A 20,952-nucleotide genomic window follows, 5' to 3' on the forward strand; every position below is an offset into this window, starting at 1 on the left:
TGCTTAAAAACCAAAGATACACAACAGTCAAGTATAGCTCACTTAGCAGTAGCTGCAGTAAATTCGTTTTAAAGCTTGTTATTGTTTTATTTGTAACAATATAAATATCTTTGTCTTTTGTTCAAATAATTAACATGTAGTATTTCTTCATTCAAATAGGAAGATTCAGTAAAACACTTGTTCCTAATCAGGGCTCTGAACTGGTTTGAGGAGTGAAAATATGACCGAAAAGCAGGGCCATTTCTAAACATTTGGGGGCCGTAAGCAGCGTCCATATTGAGGACCCCCCATCTAGTTATACTCCAGTTATATTCTTTTACACACATGTATAGATTGAATTATTTTAATCAGGAAAGATGAGATAATCTTTGGATTCTGCACTTTTTCAACAAATAAATAAAGAAAAAAATGTAAAGTACCGCCATGTGCAAAAGTTTGAGTACCCCTGGTCAAATTACATAAATTACACATTAACACAGCCTCTACAGAGAACACAAGTATGCACAGTTTAATAAACAATCACTGTTTATTTGCTGAATTTAACATCACCCCCCCCAAAAAAAAACATACAAAGTGGCCTGTGCAAAAGTTCTGGCACATTTTATATCTTATGTTTTTGTTCTTACAATCTGTTAAATTTAGTAAACAAACAGACATTGTGCACTACAATTTGCAAAAATGCCAAAAAAATCCACTACAATTTGCAAAAAACTTGAAAAAGTGTTTTTACGTTCTTAAAGTTTGTAGAGGATGCATTAATTTATTTTCACTTAGAAAATCAACAAAGCATGTCAATTTGACCAGGCTTTTTTGTTTTCATACAACTGAACATACTTGATGGGTCTCCAGTGGTTTGGGGGCCCAAAACAACTGCTGTAAATGTAATTATTCTGAACTGTTCCAGGACAGAAATGTTAGTTTGAAATCTCTGTTATCAGTTATTAACGTTACTTTTTCATACTACTAGCTTCTTATACACATCATATTGTACAAATGATCACATTTCATTAATTTGTCCTTTCAAGTTCACTATGCAGAACAAGCATTTTTAATTTGCCTCAAATAATAATACTGCCTTTGGACTTATTTTGATCATAACATGATGCTGATGCTGTTTGAAGACTTTGAAACCAGCCATTAGAAACAGTTCAAAACTGCTGCCTCGAAATACAGTCATTAATAATAAAGTGTAAAGCTTACAGAGCTCTTCCTGAATGACTACACAGTCCAGTCTTTCTACAGATATATGCAAAATTTTGTGCACCCCGATTATGTTTTGTTTGTTTTCTAAGTGGAAATAAGTGAACACATCCTCTACAGCGAACATACTTCTGCACATTTTAATACACAATTACTGTTAATTTTGTGAATTTAACATACTGAAACAACAAAGCATTGAAATTCACAGAAAATGTGCTCCTTGTAGAGGATGTGTTGTGTTTGTACAGCCCAATAAAGTGATCATTTACCAATACACAGAAACGTAATAAAATTTAGCACTGGGTCTAATAAAACCTAATAATGTAATAACTTGCCCAATAATGTAATACAAGGTCTTAACTGAAAAGGTAATAATATTTTTATTAATATTTTCTATTTGGAATGTAGGACATTTTCATGTTTACTATAGTACTTTATACTTACATTATTAGGTTTTCTTGCATTTTCGATCAAGTTAAATGTAACATTATATTATGTTTTGGGGTTTATTACTTTATTGTATTATATATGTGACTAATGTTCACTTAGAATATCAAAACGTATAATTTGACCGGGGGGTGTTCATTTGCATTTGACTGCTCAAAGTGAATCGACTGATGTTTGCTAATGTATGTTGGGGTTATTATGCATTTGAAAATGCAGAACGTCCAAACACCGCCCCTCGTGTTACAACCAGCACTAATGCATTTCTAAACTTCAAATACGGCACATTTGTCCGACAAGAGAGTCCATCAAAGAACGAGTTGTACGATTAACTTGCGAGTTAGTGTTAGATTCCTCTCAGAAAAGAGCGCTATAGATTTTTAAAACTCGAGTTGGGAGATCAATTGCAGTCTTATCACTGGGGTATCGTCTTTCAGTCTGAGGCCTGCACACACTCTCTCTCTCTCTCTCTCTCTCTCTCTCTCTCTCTCTCTCTCTCTCTCTCTCTCTCTGGCTGCTTGCTGGGACACTCTGTTCTGCTGCATTGGGTTGTGGGCTCCCTGCCAGCTGTTATGAACCACCATCACACACACACGCGCTCTGGACAGTCTGCACTGTCATCTTCTAAGTTCTCTTATGACCCCACACACTCGCACACACAAGGGAAAAACCAGACATGGCTGCACATGAGGCCTGCAGCCGGCAATATCATTTTCCACAGTGCTACGCCAACCTTTACCAGGCTGTCATTATACAGGTTCAGCAACACGTGAGGTGAATGAGATGATTTGTTTTTCCTCTGCTGTTTTGTTGGCAAAGGCCTGCAGTGGATGTGAATTGAATTAGACATTGGGCTGGTAGGAGATGAATCAAATAATTTCTGATGGGCTCCGCTGGCTGCTGTGGCGTAATAGCGTGTTCCTTCGCAAAATCTGTATTGTCTCGATGCAAAAGAGAGGAAAGAACACGGCGTAATGTCGAAAGATTTTGAAATGAAATGTCAAAACAGTAATACCTCTGAACAACATCGGGTAATATATGAAAGGATCTCGCATTACAAACCAAAACATCAGTGAATAAGTGAATCCATTTGTCTTTGCTTCAGTACAGTTGGTTCTGTGTGGCTCACTGTGATGTTTTTAAGGTAAATACCACTGATTTTGCAGAATTTCAGTATAAGTAAATGGTTAAGACGTAAACAAAGTCATTCAGAATGGTGTGATGTGAAATGCTATCATATAGAGAAACGTAGAGTCACAGTGGAGGTGATAGGAGCCAGACGTCTGAAGAGGTTTTTGATAGTTTTGAGAAGGTTTTAGCCTAAAATGTTTTTGCATTCATAGCAGAGAGGTACATGCAGGTTGTTGTAAGACAATAGGGTGACACTTTATTTAGAGTGATCCTTTTTAAATGAAACAAACACTCAACGGACTCTCAGTAACATGTCAAAAACATATGAGGGTTATGATTAGTTTTTTTTTAGGATTAGGGCCAGGGCTAGGGTAGGTTTTGGGTTGAGGTTAAGGTTAGGATTAGGATTAGGGCCAGAGTTAGGGTAGGTTGTGGGTAAGGTTGGTAAAGTTAGGTTTTGCGTAATGGAAGTAACATATTAACAATACATCTACTTAATATAAGTAATGTATCAACAGAACATCTACAAGATATTTACTTCAAAGTGTTCAGATGCTTCACTACTGCTACTTCACTGATATGTTGTTGATGTGTTACTGATACTCTGTTAAGAGTTTGTTAATCATCTATAAAGGACCACTCCAAATAAAGTGCTACCGGCAATAGTAAATAAAATGGCTATATGTCCACATCGCAACCTCTGGTTCCTATCAGCACCACTGTAATGAAATCCATGAGCTGTTAAAATTCTCTACATTGCACCATTTCGCATTAAACCACTATGAAAGACAGTGTTTACATCTCAACAATTGAATTATGCACACATTTTCAAAATCAGAGGACTTCCCCTTTAACCAACTGAGATACAATAGGCTTCGTTTGAAGGGTTTTGTTTTAGGCCACTTTCAAAAGCTTATTTTTAATGATATGCATTGCTTGGAGTGGCCTTTATACATACAAGAAATGTCGATGTTATATTGTGACTAGTATCATCTTTATTAGAGAAATGCTGTTAGCCTTTTCTAAAACTTTTCATATCCAAAATTACAGATGGATATACAGCATTTTGCAGTGAACCTCTTCAATTATCAAATACAACAAAGAGTGTGTGTTAGGTTATGAGCGAACTGTAAACAGATTCCCTCCAAACATTTTTTTTGTTTTTTTTTTTGCTTTTTGTTCTTGCATGGCATTGTGTGCACAATGGTTTTCAGAATATGAATGTGCTTGTATATATGAGGAATTTGTCATGGTGGTATTAGTGCCTACGTAAATGGAAAATGCTGAATTAAATGATACAAATACAAATAAGTACAAACGGTGAGCCACAATGGGTTTCACAAAATATAAAAATCCAAGTAAATCATCACGTTACTCGCCATTTCTGTTGTTATTCATTTTCTTCACATGATTCGAGAATGCAATTTGCCCTTTACATTGTCTCAAAGTTTCATGATGAACAGACCAAGAGAAATAATCCAAAAGTACTTGATTACTTGTTCCATTCATTTCCATTCAAAGTTAAGAATGTATTTTCCTTCTCCTGTAAAGTTTCCATTTAGGAGATTTCAGGTTTTGCTCAGACAGTGATGATATGACTATTAAAGGTCCAATACTTCCAAGTAGGAAACATGCAATATATGTTTTTACACTGTTGGGTGAAACCAAACTCAGGACTTTAACATTTACGTGGTGTCCTTCAGAATAATTGACACCCTTGGTATAGTGTTGAGGATAACTCTGCAGCCCTCCTCGTAGCAGAGTGGTCTTTGACTCCCCTTGTTACACCAATAAGAATCCTTGGACAAGACTCATACCGCAACATTCACCTACTGCTTACAAAACTGCAAGAGCTTCTGCAAAACACAGAAATGTACTGTAATATAATGTAATATAATGGTAAAAATAAACAAACAAGCCCATGAAAATAATAAAAAATTAGAAGGGAAAGTGTGTGAATAAACTTTCAATTTACTTGACAGAAACCATTGCTATGAAATCGCACGTGGTTGCTAGACTGTTGCTATGATATACAGGGGGATCTTTAGGTGTTGCTGGACCATTGCTATTCTGTTTCAGGTGGTTGCCAAGGTGTTAATAAGCCATTGCTGTGTTATACAAGGTGGTTGCTAAGGTGTTGCTAGGCCATTACCGTGTTATTCCAGATTATTGCTAAGGTGCTGCCAGGCTATTCCTATTTTATTCCAGCGGGGTTGCTGAGTTGTTGCTAGGCTGTTGTTATGGAATCCCAAGAAGCTGGTAAGGTGTTGCTAGACCATTGTTGTTATGGTGTCCCAGGTGGTTGCTAAGGTGCTGCTAGGTCATTGCTATAGTATCCTTAGTGGTTGCGAAAGTGTTGCTAGGTCATTGCTATGGTGCCCCTGGTGATAGCTAAAGTGTTGCTATGTCATTGCTATGGTGTCCCAGGTGGTTGCTAAGGTAATGTCTATAACCATATAAGTGATTGGTCCCAAAGCACCTGCACACTATTCGCATATGGGCTCTACTCTGGAAAATCCATGGAAATGGTACCAAAAAAAAGTAGAATAGCAAAATAAAGAACTTATCTATTATTATTTGAAATTTTTATTTTATATTTTTCTTTGAACAGTTTAATTTTCTTTCATATCAACATAACACAGTATAACATTAACCTGCTTAACAAAATTTTAAAAGCTTTCTTTTACTTGTTATAATTCTAGAGAACACTGTATCTAAGCATGATCAGCAAACAGTGTAAACCATTCATCTGCATGATAGCAACCAAGAACTTTGGAATGAAGTGTGCCATTATACAATTTGCTTACAGCTGTTTCCTGGTGCAAAATAAACTGCAGGATCCAGTGATCCACTTGTGCACTGATGTGAGCTGGGCTATCACATCTGCTCCTGTTTGGTAATGAGAAGCAGAATGATAAACAACAAATATCATGCTGTCACTTTCTGATCAGAAATCACTTGATATATGAGGCCAGAGGGTTACACAACATTCATGAAATATTCATGTTTTCATAAAACTGAACATTGTGCTGCTAAATGAGAAAATCGTGTCTTTCTGCTGGCTGAGCGAGGATGCAACAGTCTTATAAAAGTGGCTACATTTGCCCACCTTCCTCTGTGCATCAGAACTACTGTTGGGCCTGCTGACTCCATGTCTTTACAGTACTGCTGTATGTTTTTACTGTGCCTTTTTCTCTTGCTGTAAAATGGGACAAATTCTGTTGGGATCAATTACTGTGATCAAATTAGATATAACCTGATTAGATCAGGATTCAGTCTCTCCAAATAACTGTAGCGTTGATATTACTTCATTGGCTATTAAGGAAATCATCAGGAATGATATAAACTCATCATAAAGTGATAGTTAACCGTTCAAAATCACAGGCTTTTTACTTGAATCTGGTGAGACATGTTAGCAAATGTTTTACCTTTTTCAGTTTAACACTAACTCTTTCAGTAGAGAGGCTGGTGTAGAGCTGCCGCCGCTGTTTTCCATTTCTTACAACCTATTGATTAGTCTGACACTTGTATTCAGTCAGTGACGTGTCTAGGACTTACAGAAGGCTTAGAGTGACACTTTGCACACAAAATTGGTTCCGTCTATTGGACATGAAAATGTGATTGGTTGATTCCTCTGTTACTTTGTAATTATGCTAATAGTTCATCTAATGTGTTAGGCGATCAGTCCAGCTCCTAAAGTCCTGACCAATAGGAGAGAGCACACTTAGCTATATCTATCTGAACCATGGAGGAAAACATTTCCTGATTGGCCAGTTTTCCACAGTGCTTCAAGGATTTAACCCTTTTGTTTCTATACAAAACTTAACAATGAAACAAGGGTAGTTCTGTAATACTTGCAAAGTTTAAAAACAAGCACAATTCTATTGAATAAAAATGATTTAATTAATAAATGATGAAATTACAGACATGCATTTTTAGTCCCCTTTTACAGTTATTTGATGTACTATAGCACTGTGATGTGATATGAACAACTGAAGAAGACGACTTTGGATGCCAAACTGGCTGATTGACTACATTTGGGGTTCGGGCAAATTTGTGCAAAATAATTTTTTACTTGAAGATGATTCATGTGGTTGTAGTGAGCCAGTTATTTACTTGACTAAGAATTTTCATCTTTTGCTGTGAACATCTGAATGTCTCTAAACCGTTCATGCTTGCAGTTGAGGACTGTTTAGTTCTCTCCTTGCTCTCTCTGTGAGACAGAATGTTCCTGAGAGAAGCCTCCCTAGTTGCATAAATCCAGTTGCTTTAGCCATTACGTTAAGAGCCTGAGCATCTTGTCTTGTCAAGAGTCTGGCCCATATCGAACATATAAAAAGCGAAGCATGTTAGAGTCGGAATGTTCACTTCTAAGAGCGAAGATGTTTAATTTATGACTCCCTCTAGGTCGGGCCAAAAGGTCTGGGAATACATGTGGTGTTTTCACTGCTCAGCCAAGAGTGATGGAGTTGAGGGCTTTAGCTGCTCTACAAGTCCAAACACCGGCTGTGCGGTGGGCAGAAGGGCTAAAACTGACAGCAGACCCTGATCGAGAGAAGCGATGGGGCTTGTGATGCAGCCAGGAAGCGAGCTTCATGCCAGGCTGTACAAAGCTGCGTGAGCTGCAGTGATGTCTTTGGCCATGCCGTGTGGCCCTTCTAATTCCAGTTAAATCATTCATAGCAGCCGTGAAAAAAAAGTTCTTCAAGTGAAAATAAAGAAATAACGTTAAATGCATCTAACAGTAGAATGCTAACGTTACGGAATGCCTGGCTAGCTGCTGTTGGTGCACCTAAATGTCCCCCAGCTGGCATCCAGCCACTTGCACGCTTAATGTCCACGTGTCGAGCTATATGTGTCCTCTTGAAGAGTGGAGACCCTCTTTGCAAATGAATAATGCAAGGCAACTTAATGTAAATGCTAAGCTAAAAAGGAACAACAGCTCTGAAAGGTCACAGCGTGTAGCAGGTGAACTGAGCAAATGCCACACTCAGAGACCCACACGGTCCTCAGAGAGTCTTGCTGCTCCCAGCGGCTTCCTAAGCGTCTTCACTGCTCCCTGCACTGGAGAACCTGGAGGACTATAAAGAACACGATTGCGCACTCTTAAAAGGGAATTTTCTGTCTGTCTTTCTTTCTTTCTTTCTTCTTTTTCTTTCCATTCTTTCTTCCTTTATTTCTCTTCTTTTTATCTTCCTTTCTTACTTTATTTTCCTTCCCTCCTTTCTCTTCTGCCCTTTCTCAGCTATTCTTTTCCTGTTTGTTCATTCCTTCCTTTCATCTCTTCTTTCGTTCTTCTTCTTCCATTCTTATTTTCTTTCTCTTTCTTATCTTCCTTCCTTCATTTCTTCCTTCCTTTCTTCCTTCCTTCCTTTTTCTTTCTTTCTTTCTTTCTTTCCACTCTTTCATCATTTCTTTCTCTTCTTCTTATCTTCTTTTTTATACTTTCACTTCCTTCCTTCCTTCTTTCCTTCTTTCCTTTCTCTTTGGCCTTTCTCAGTTTTTCTTTTTCATTTGTTCATTCCTTCCTTTCCTCTGCTCTTTCTTTCCCCTACTTCCATCTTTCCTTTCCTTCTGTTTTTCTTTTTTGTTTTTAAAAAATCCACTACAAAACCAGAGGTTAAGGGTTCTTGCCTTGGGCATAAAACCCAAGGCAGTTAGTAAAGAACTTTTACATTATGTGCAGGTTCTTTAAACTCTATAAAGGTTCTTCAGACTCACACTGCTCTCTTCTGTTGAAGTGGCGTTCTATAGCATTGCTCCAAAGAGACAGTTTTAAGAGTGAGAAAATGAAGTAAACGACTCTTTGCTTATCACTCTGGGCGTCACCCCACAGTGGCAGACTCCCGAAAATAGTGCACTGTGCGGTGAATAGGGCAGAGTTTTGCGCCACTTTAATGAAGCCCGTACTCTTCCACTTCTCTCTTCCCAAAAAAGCTTTTGGCAAATGCGCTGCGATCCATCTCGCCTTGACTCTCTAACTGAAGTGCACTTCTGACTGCCGTCATTCTTCTGCTCCACTGTACTGACTTGAGGGGAAATGTCAATTAGCTTGATTTTTATTCAGAATGTAATGGGTGAGTCTTTTAATGTGATGTGACGGAGAAGGGTCCAAAGCTCTTTGTGTGGTGCTAAATGGGTTTGGCTACGGCCTCAGGTGGTGATCTAGTGGAGGGGAAGAGGGGGGTTAAAAGGCCATGCCTGAGGCTTCACATTGTCTATCACTTTCTCTCTCTCTCTCTCTCTCCCTCTCTCTCTCTCTCTCTCTCTCTCTCTCTCTCTCTCTCTCTCTCTCTCTCTCTCTCTTTCTCTCTTACTTTCAAGCTGTGGTAGCGGACAACCACTGGTGCATGGCGGACGTTGTGCCAAACGTTCCTGTATCTCACTGCGGTGTCTGAAACACACTCATATTCAGCCAAAGCTCTCAGTTGGATCATCCCACACTCTCTAATGCTCATGATGCCCTGCATTATCACTGTAGATGTGTTGATATATAAAATTTCCTAGGAAGCAGAAACATTAAGAGTGGAGATCTTCCATGCACACAAATATCCTCAATTTAAGGTCCTAAATGGGTCTTAGCTTGGACATGCAGTTCTAGGAGAAATCTGTAAGTGGTAGGTGGAGGTTCTTTAAACTTCAAAAGGTTCTTCACACTCACACATCATTTACAAGAGTCAGAACAGGCCAAAATTTCTGCTTTTTTGTTTAGAACATGGCAGAAAAGTCACTTGCCGACCTGAAAAATCTGGGTTTCCTACAGCCATAAAGTTTCACTCTATGCTAGACACATGGCTAAATAAACCCACCACCTGGCACATAATCACACAGCAAACACATAAACACATCTTAAACTAACAAACAACAATAACAGTCCCTTTATACTGAGGTGCACGCTTGTATGCACACTTGCAAGCTCCAAAGGCAGCGCAGCCAGTGGCAGAACGCCACAATATACACTGAATATACTGAAAACAAATACATAATGTTAATAATGGAAAGCCACAGAAAATTGTGTAGTAACTGCAGTAAAATATGAAGAACAAAATGTTATATTTAAGAGTTTGGAATGGAATCATGTCTGAAAAGGTGTAGGGGGTATTTTATATGGAAATATTCCTCATTTTAACAGCTTTAGCCAAATATGAGAGTTCACCAGCAGGAATGTTGCTTAGCTCTTCTCCCATTGGACAGGCTTGACTTTTCTGCTTAAGTTATCTGGCTAAATTGAGAAATCCTGACACCCACAAGCCCACAAATTACCCAGCGTTCTTGAATGCTAAGAGCATTTAGCATTCTTATGTACTATACTGTAAGTAAAATTAAGGGTTATATGTGTAAGCATCCATTTTCAAAAGGAAACTGATCTGAAATATTGATACTTCAGTACTGAAGCTCATTCCACATGGACACATCTGAATAACTTTGACATGTATACAGGAGAAGTTCTGTATCTTTCCTAATATACTGCTGTTTACATTCTGCCAATTTGTTATTATAATCATTTTGGTTTTGTTTCTCCTGTTGCCTTTTTTAAACAGATTTGCTTTGCATGCCTTTAGATTTGCAAATGTGGTTTATGAGGTTTTACTTATGTTGTATATCGCACTGCTATGTGCGAGCTGTTCACTTGAAAGAAAAAGTAGCACACAATTCTTTATTACTGAGCACAGCCGTTAATCTGCAAGATGATCTCAAATGATCAAATTAATTATTAATTATTCGTGGAAAGAAATAATCCCATCAGTGCAAAGGATTGGCTTGTTTGATTCAAAACAGTCCATACTTCTCTTCGCTTTTGTGTATGTAATGTAAATTTGGTTTGCTGATTTATGGCGGAAGCATGAAATTATGTGATCATTGCAGCATGATGGCGTGATTTTTCAGACAAGTTGTGCTCGCAGTATTAGAGATACTACTATCTTTTGTTTTTTTTATTGTTTTATTCTGACAGCATCAGAATTTATATCCAGATGTCATGAATGATTGAATGAATGAATGAATGAATGAATGAATTAATTAATTAATGAATGAATGAGTAAATAAATAATTAAATAAAATGGGCTTTCAGGTTGCTGTGGCCTTTATATGTGATTCTCCAATATTTGTCACAGCCTTACAATAAAAAATGTATCCATCCTCTGTCAGAAAATAAACAAACTAACTGACTAACTAACTAAATGAATTAGTTGCTCTGGCCTTTGTACACTATTCTACAACTTTTGTCACAGCCTTCCAATTCAGGCTAATAGTTTTATCAGTCCTTTATCAGAAAACAACCAACTAACTAATTGATTAACTAGCTAAATAAATATATAAATACCCTTTTCTCTTTATATATATATATATATATATATATATATGTATATATATATATATAGTTTTCTCTGGCCTTTATTCATATTTTTACACAATTTTTTCACAGCCTTACAATTCACCCTAATCATTTCTATACATCATCTATCAGAAAAGAACTTACTAACTAACTAACTAACTGATTAACTAACCAACTAAATAAATAAATACTTATATAACCTTTCAGGCTGCTATAGCCTTTATATGTTAACAATATTTGCCTTCCAACTCATAGTAATAATTGTTTATCTATCCTATCTTACACAAAACAAACAACCAAATAAATATATAAATGAATAAGTAAATAAATAGCCTGTCTAGCATATCTGTATTATTATAAAATATTTATCGCAGCCTTCCGAGTCGTGATAACAATGCTTTATCTGTTCTCTATCAGAAAGAAAGTATCATTTAGTCATTCATCCTGCTTGACATGTATGGTCTACACTGCATGTTAAGTATTTCAGCCAGAATGATGCAACAAGACTTCAGCCAATGCCACTTCCTTTCATTGCTTCTTCCAGATAAGAAGGAGGAAGAAACACTAATGTGTCTGTCTGGCTATAATGGAGCCGGTGATCCAGCAAAATAAAAGTGAAGAGCTGTGAACTTTTTACATTTGGTGAGGCCCTATTTTGCAGGAAAGGGAGGTAATTTCAGCCAGTTGAGAGCTTTTCAGCTCTCTGGGGAAAAGCAATAGCCTGCTCCAGATATTGACGGGCTGCCTCCAAATCTGAGAGTAAGATCGATGGCTGTCTTTTGCTTCCTGACCGCAGAATATATCAGTAGTAGTGTGGCCATAATCGTGGCTGAGTGTTATGAGTGGTGTTTATCTACTGGAAGAATCTTGCCTATGGCATGAACATGTATCTCTTGTGTAGGCTTATCACATCATAAAAACAGGTATGAGTGAGACTTTCATAATGCATCACTGTCATATTGTAATTGTCCAGCTTTGTCCTTTTGCTTGCATTTGGAATGTTTTTGCAGTGTTTTATATAGAATTTTTCATCCCCTACATTCATTATTGAAATGAATGAAATACACTGCAGTGACTCTCTAGATAAATCATTGTATATAGTTACATTTTTTAAGTGATTTATATCTTATTGCATTGTTTTATTGCAATCCAGAGGCTTTGAACAGTGTGAGGATGCTAACGATAATAGCTAGTAATGTCTTGCTGCAGCAGTCATCGTGGAGCACCATATTTTAAAGCCTGATGCACTCCAAAGAAAATCAATAGCTAAGCTGCCTGGCACGATCTGTAGTTTTCTAGTTCCACAGAACTGCACCATCAAAGATAAGCAAAATCACAAAGGCCTGTTCTCACATATCTGTTATCACTCTGTCACCCGCCACAGGAAATAAATAAATAAGTAAACAAATCCCCTCTGAACAACTGGCTTTCTTCTCTACCCAGCTGGGTGGCTGTAAACATGGGAATGGTTTTTGAGGAACATGCCCATTCCCAGCTCCCGCTTTGAAAGCATGCTGTTTAGCAGCATCAGAGTGTTTTTCCTACACCCCCCACCAACCGCCGTCCACAAGCCAACCAACCAACCACCCTCCCCGAACGCCACTCCCTCAAATCCTCTTATTGCCACAAATTGTGTGGATTTGTTTTCGCTCTGATGAGAGGGATTAGGAGATAAAGGCGGAGGGCCTTCCACTCGTTGAGCCCTGCCATGACAAACCGGCCTCAGTAGGAAGCCTTAACACGATGGTTTGGCCAAAAATCAAATGTGCACAATTTCCCCACTGCTAAATGTAGCCAATCAGCCAAGACACGTTTGGTGTCTGAAGTTTGCTTATTTAGTTTTCGCACTGGTAATGTAGCTAACATGTAATGGAAGCTTCTATGATGGCTTCAAGTAAACCGCATTTCTAAACTTTGCCTGAAACTGTCAAATCATTAAGGAATCTCAAACAGATGTGCTCATGTGGTTTCTAAAACTGTATGACACATTGTTATCTGTAAAAATGGACCAAAGTACATTACATAGCTAAAAACACTAGCAGCAGCCGTCAAGCTGGAATTGTGCCAGTACTTTTGCCCATTTTTATAGATAGTATGCCATACAGCATCAGAAACCACATGAGAATGACTTGATCTAAAGCAAATATGTAATGATTTTGGTATGCAGTTTTCCTGGTGAAAAAACAGCGTTTTGCTGTTCATACACGTTTTCTTTTAATCATGCACACGTTTTCTTTACTTCGTGGGTACATTTTTTTAATTTGTGATCACAATTTTTTAATTCGTTCTCCTGTTTTCTTTTAATCATGGTCTTTTTTTTTATTGAACGCACATTGTTTTTTTTATTTGTGCGCAAACAAAATAAATGTAGTAGATACAGGCTGCTAACAGCTCCCTGACACTGTCTGACAGGTTTTAACGCATTAGACTATGAGGAAACTGTAGCTCCTCTTCACAGCAAACGACGTACAGATCTATCAGTGCAGCTGCAGTTTGGTGGTGAAATGAAGGAAGACAATAGACTACAACCACAATCTTCACTAAACTGCACTTTATAATGATCATATTTAACAGAGGTATAGAAGCAGTGCGTCCCCTTAATGCTGTTTCTGCTCCCGTGTCAAGCTGTGGTGTTACAGACCATCATACAAATACAGGAAGAAATGTTCAGTGCTTCCACATCCTCACATTAACACATCTACATCTAATCTATAGATCTATTAAACTCCCTTGCCATTTGACCTCATCCCACATGAATGTTTCTGTGTGTTTAATTAGAGTTTGTTGAAATGTTGAGAGTGTCAGGGAGCTGTTAGATACTTCTGCACATGACAAATAAAGGCCTGTATCTGCTAAATTCATTTTGTTTGTGCACGAATCAAAAAAAACAATGTGCATTCAATTAAAAAGAAAACATGACCACGATTAAAAGAAAACGAGAGAACGAATTAGAAAATCGTGATCACAAATTAAATAAACGTACCCACGAAGTAAAGAAAACGTGTGCATGATTAAAAGAAAACGAGAGAACGAATTGTTAATCAAAGGAACGAATTAAGAAATCATGACCATGAATAACAGAAAATGTGTGTGCGAATTGCAAAATGCAAACTCGAATAAATTCATTTTTTACGTCCCCTCAGGGGCTCTGTACTAACCTGCTAGAAGCTCCCGTTATTTGTTAGCTGCTTTAGCCTCATAGCTCCAGTGCAAAAGTGCTGAAGCAAACTTGTGACATCAGATGAGTTTTGGCTTTTCGACTGCACTAAACGGATCAACTACATTTGGTGCTAGCAGTCCCAGTCCCACATGTGCCATATTACCCATTGGAGACAGTGGGATTGGTTTTGGTTGGCACAGTTTTCACTCTCTGGTGTATATCTGAGTCATACCATGCTGTGATAACCAAACTAGCAGAAAACAAAAGCAGAACCCCTTAGTTTTCAGTATCAGATCATATTTTGTAGAGTTAGTGCATTCATGCCTAATTCATGTTATGCACTTGTGCCAACCAGCCCCAACATTGGGTTGGTTGGCACGTTACAGGGATGATTGGCACATTAAAAGATTTCAAAGAAGAGTTTTAAACTTACTCAATGTATGTAAAAAACTGATTAAAGTTGGTCAAGATGACCAACTTGTTTTTGTTATATTTTTGTGAGAGTTCCCCCTACTGACCTGGAACACTGTGCCAATCAACCACTGTGTCAACCAACGTCGATCTCCCCTACAGTCGAATCCACTGTAGCGTTCGAACATCCCAGAAAACATCTCCAACCGCTTTTCCTTCAGCCTCAGTGTGGGTTCTAGTCAAACTAATCCCATGAAATAATTTAGTGTGATCATGCTTGGAACATTCCATGTCTTTTAATAGCGTGCCATGCTAGAACACACACTGCCTGTGCACCGTGATGCTGGGAGCACACACTGAGACTGTGCATCAGGCCTTCTACCTCAGTATCTAATTACCTAATTGGATCATGCGCAACCTTTCTGCAGCATGCACATTCTAATTCTACTGGATTCATTAAACAGACACGTTAACATATGCCTGCATCTGCATAACTTCCACATCCATGCCAGTAATGAACTGCAGTGTATTTTTGTATGGTAATTTATAGACCACACTGATGCATTCTAATGTTCTGCTTTGTTATCTCATTACTAAATTGCATCAGACACAGCATAACTGCTTCATGCACAGCATCTACTGATATGCTAATGTGTCTTTTACTTATTGTGCATAACATAGAAGCCTGATCCCAATTCGTACCCGCAACTTTGAGATCTGACCAGGCCTGAGTAGTACTGCTAAATTTGAAACCCAAACCAGCTCGCAGGCACTAACTGAGATGGACAGTTTTTTAGTGCTTAAGGATCTAAGTTGATTTGAAGAAAATGTCATGCTGATCAACTTCTGATCAACTGTTAGCCCTACTGTGCTAAAGTTCCTCTAGCTACTGCTGCTACTGCAGAAATGCTTGACACATTATAAGTGAGCTTAACAAGCAAAATCTTATGTCATAGCTATGTAGCTATAACACTACTGTAAATGTAACGATAGAGGAGAACAGGATTGGTTTCTGGTCAGTTGGGTTGGATAGCAGACCTGGCATTCATCTACATAAACAACTAATTAAAGTATACCTTTGCTAAGGGAGTACTGGCCACTTTATAAGAAACACCAAACTTGTAGGTCCACCTTGCTCTATAATTATATAGATTAGATTATAGATTATAGTTCAAATGTTGTCATGCACAGGTTGCATTAGCCCTCCTCTAGCTCAGTGGTCAGTTTCTAACCACAGAGCTGCTCTTGGCTAGATAATTTTGGGTGGTGGACCATCTTAACCGAGCAGTGACACTTGAGTGTGTAAAAACTCCAGCAACATGCCTGTTTGTGATACACCTTTACCAGCACCACACAAGCCACCGTGTCACTGCTGTGTTGAGAATGATCCACCACCCAAATATTACCTTGTACAGTGGTCCAGAAACTGACCAATGATAAATGAGGGCTGATGAATTCTGCGTCAACAGATGGGCTACAGTATGTAATTGTACACCTGTGTAGTTGACCAGTATCTTTTAAAAAAAGGGGCTGTTCAAGACATCTTGATTGGCTTTGCATGGTTAGATGGTTCTTCTTTGCCTGCTGTATATGGTTCTATTAAGGACCTTTTAAAAAACAAACCAAAAATAGCTTGGATGTCACCAAAATGGTTTTCCTATTGTTACAAGTCATGGAAACTTTCTGAGTACCACATCGAACCTTTATTGCTAGGAGTATCTAAGGTAGGAGAGTGAAAGTACAAAGGATGAGTTTCTGCACATCCTTGTAAGAATGTTTTCTTTTCATGCAAATTATTCTTCTCTTTACGAATATGAAGTTTTTATAATAAAAGTCATTTTGAAAGAAATCAAAATTGCTCTAATTAGTGAGGAATAATAAAGCTTGGATATACTGATGAACTTCTTTTCAGAAGTCATGGCAGCACCTCTTGGCTATTGTGGTCACTTCCCTGCATTCTATAGCAATTATATACAAACAAAAAGTCGGCCCAGACATTAGGGTGAGGCAAAAAAGCAGCATTTGACCTTAAACTCACCTTAGAATATCTACACCTGATAGACAGACTGAGGGTGCATTAACTCATTCAAATTATATAGGTGTGAATGGTGCTTAGCTGAGCCTTTTCGAAGCAGAGAACTTTATAATCCCTGCCAAAGTTCTCAAAAGTGACAGTAAGAAGTCAAGAGATATCCCTCTTTTGCTACTTGATTTACATTACCTTATTATTTATATATAATGACAATTCACTAGAAAGAGAAAGTTCACAAACTTTAGGTTGGTTAAACAAAGCCAGTTAATAATGCTTCAAAAATTGCAGACCAATGTTGATTGTTTTTGATATCTTAAAGCTGTACTATGTAAGTTTGGGGGATTTGGAGACCTCTCTGGTGGAAATGTGAAGTGTGAAGGACATGGAATTATCTATGACTGTCGTTAGATCTTCTTCAGTATAATGTTGATTTTGCATTTGAGACCTAAACATCGAGCTGGCTCTTCTTTCTCAGCTTGTGAATGTCACATTAAAGACATAAAGCGAAGTATGTGGTCCAAGAACCCTCTGAAAAAAACAGCCTGACACCTCTGAATTTTAAATTGTCATTCAAGGCTTTACAGAGTGACTCACACAAAGCACACACACCATATTTTAGTGTTTTTTCTTCTGAATCAGTAACATTAATTCTTCTAATTTGAAAAAAAAAACATCTTTTTGCTTTAATGCTGCTTTAATTGGGCTTATTTAGCAATTCCAGATAGTTGCTTTGGTGTTGCTACGAGGTTGCTATGGTATTACAACTTGTCATTGTTAAGTGGTTGCTAAGGTATTGGCTGTTGCTATGGTTTCCTAGTTGATGCTAAGGTGTTCCTTGGCTGTTGCTATGCTATCCCAGGTGGTTGCTAAGGTCTTGGTGGTACTATGGTATCTATTGCGGTGGCTAATATGTGTATATATATATATTTGCTAGTAGATCAGTGAATTTGTATGTAATGTCTATGAAGGGCAGTCTCAGAGATGTTCGTTGTGACATCATTTGCGGCAGATTTGAAATTTGCGAACATTATCTTTGAACAAATGCTGTACAAAATGGAAAATTGAATCAGTTTAAAAAGCACGAGAAACCAATTTGGGTATAGATTCTACATTCCTGCAAAGTTTTGCGGTTCTAATTCAAAAACTATAGCAAGAGTTGTATTACATGTGATGTTGTTTTAACTGTAGAATAATAAGAAAATGAAGAACACTCTTTAAAAACAACTTAATTACAGTTACATAATGAATTAGCTCCCACTACACCGAATTTGAATTTGATTTAAATTCTGTTTCAACAGGCTCCCAACTTTTTGTTGTTTCAATGGAAAGAAGTTGCAAAAATGTAGTAAAAATGGAAAGGATAGTGTTTCTATTAGCAAAACAAGTTCCATCTTACATCTAGTTCAAGTCATCTTCTGCATAAAAACACAAATGTGGTATAGATTGAAAGTTTAGAATTCACACACAGATGTTTCCAATTAAGCCGCAGTCACACTAAAAGTTTCACTGCCTTGCGTAATGGGCATGACCAAAGCTGGACTGGAAGATTGGCAATGAAAATAAAAAATGTTGGTGCAGTTAGCAAGCCAAACTTTTAACCATATGCATAAAAGAAAAATTATTTACTGTTGAAAGTATACTGCTACACACAGATCAGTAGCAAAAAAAAACTAACTTGTCTACCACGAACAGTAAAACCACAATTGTAAAAATAATAGTACAGTCTGTCACCTGACAGCCTATCATGAAGTAAATCACAGTAAATTCCATTGAAATACATGTAATTTTGCTTGAAATATTTTACTGGAAAATGCTGACATTTAACATTTCTTGTGGAGTTCCGCAAGGTTTAGATTTAGAGCCTTTGCTTTTCTCTTTGTAGATGTTACCTCTAGGTAATGTCATTAGAAAACATGATATCAGTTTTCATAATTGTGCTGATGCATTTCCATTTCTTCTGATAATCAAGATTCTGTTGACAGGCTTACCAGCTGTGTGTCAAATATTTCTCAGTAGATGTCATAAAATTTCCTACAACTAAATCAAGAAAAACTGAAATACTAATACTTAGTACTAAAACTAAACCTGAAGTAGGAAACCTGGGTGTGATCTTAGACTCTGAGTTCTGTTATATTCTGCATGTAAACATCACTGAAGGAGCTTTTTGTCATTTGAGAAATATCGTTAAAGTTTGACCTTTTCTAGCCGAGAGTGATGCAGAGAAATTTGTTCATGCATTTGTCACAAGCAGACTTGATTACTGTAATGCTCTTCTTGCTGGACTTCCTAAGAAAACAGTACATCCCTTACAACTCATACCAAATACAGCAGCACACATCCTAACAAAAGTAAAAAAGAGAGATCACATCACTCCCGTTTTGAAAGAACTGCACTGGCTACCTGAATCATTCAGGATAGACTTTAAAGTTCTGCTACTAGTTTTTAAGGTTCTAAATGACTTTAAGGCAACTGCTTACATCAGAGTGTCTGTCTGTATATGTTCCAGCACGTGATCTTAGATTTGCAGATACCAGCCTTTTGCAAAAACCTTCAGTAAAATACAGAACCCAAGGAGAGGACTCTTTCAGTTATTATGCTTCTGAACTGTTGAACCACCTTTTATTGGACAATCAAGCCCAGTGCACACTTTTAAGAAGGATTTGAAAATGTATCTCTTTAACTTAGCATTTAGCGTAGTTGGTATTTATCTTTTTATTTTGATCTGTCATTGTCCTTTTACATGGTTTTAGTGTAATACTCATAGTTTCTTCTATTATTGTCAAGTTTAATCACCTGTCTGTAAAGCACTTTGAGCTGCCACCGGTATGAAAAGTGCTCTATAAATACAGATATTATTAATATTATTATTATTATTGTTAATAAACACAAAGGTAAAGATAATAGTACAATCTCTTGACTGACAGTGTATCAGGCAGTAAATCGCAGTAAATTACATTGAAATTAATGTAATTTTGCTTGGGCACTTTTGCTGGCAAATGCTAGCATTTAACATTTCTTGTGGAGTCCCTTAAGGTTCAGCTTTAGGGCCTCCAGAAAACACAATATTTAATTCTTCTTCTTCTTCTTCTTCTTCTTCTTCTTCTTATTATTATTATTATTATTATTATTATTATTATTACTATCAGTCTGACTGGGCCTTTAAACAAAATTTAAGAAGTGTTTGAAGGTATATATACCAAAGGGGCCTGGGAGGGTTAAGCGTGAATCACTTTCCAGGAAACAAGTCCCTGAAGGACTGCTGACAGTCTACTGAAAGTGAAACAGATACTACATATATGTGTTTTCCACACTAAGTGGCTCCTATAGAGTTCAGAAAGCACCTGTGGGAAGAAGACAAGGGCAGCTAAAGTAAACTCAACATAGAATGTGGCATTTACTGAAGACCAGACCCTGAGCCAGAGGTTCATTCTTATTAACTGCAAAAAAACTAAGTAGAACTGAAATCTGCATTCTCAATGCTTTACTGTGAATTAATTTCATAAATCAGGTGAAATGAATGTATTCCCTTATTGATTATAAGAACTGAGCTTGACCCAATAAGCAACAGGGAACCAATTTCATGGGTCTATAAGCATTACAGTGAATCCCTGCACTGGAGCCACGGCGTCTTGATTACATCGTTAAGTTAATTAACGCCCAGCGCTCCAACTGCTGCCAGAAGTTTGCCAATTTTCTGTTCTGTGCAATTTGCCGAAATGGATCTCCGGGTTATAAACTGAGTGCCTCAGTGCCAGATGTTTCATTAGGAGATAAATGAGATGGGGTGTCATGTTCACCCTTTCAAGGAGAAGAATGCGTATTGTGATGGTAGAGGATTTGAAGTCATGAGATTTTGGGGTTAATGCTTTTTCAGCATTATGTTTTGGCCCTTTTAGGTCTGTAACCCTAGGTGTCACAGATATTGCCAGTAATAAAGAATTCATGGTGTAATTACTTATGAATTGTTTCTCATTTGGGGATCATTGAAACAAGCAGCAAAGGTTTTTTGCTGAAAGTATGAAAGTGAAAGAATTTAGTCTTTTAACAGACATGAGATTTGCTTTCATTACAAGAAGAGAATTTTTTTATTATGAGTTAAATTTGATGATGGAGAAAAAAAATGATACAAAGTGCAGATACATGTTTTTCTTTGAGCAGTGACAATATGCAAAAGTTTAAGCACCCCTGGTCAAATTACATGTTTTTTTTTCTAAGTGAAAATACAGTAAACATAGCCTA

The 20,952-nt window shown here is 37.5% G+C and overlaps 1 pseudogene; it reads left to right on the forward strand.

Annotated features, from left to right (window-relative positions):
* Window positions 1–20,952, forward strand: part of LOC118798400 — a 77,727-nt pseudogene that overhangs the window by 12,442 nt on the left and 44,333 nt on the right.

The sequence above is a fragment of the Colossoma macropomum genome, unplaced genomic scaffold, assembly GCF_904425465.1.
Source record: "Colossoma macropomum unplaced genomic scaffold, Colossoma_macropomum, whole genome shotgun sequence".
In the NCBI taxonomy this organism is placed as follows: domain Eukaryota; kingdom Metazoa; phylum Chordata; class Actinopteri; order Characiformes; family Serrasalmidae; genus Colossoma; species Colossoma macropomum.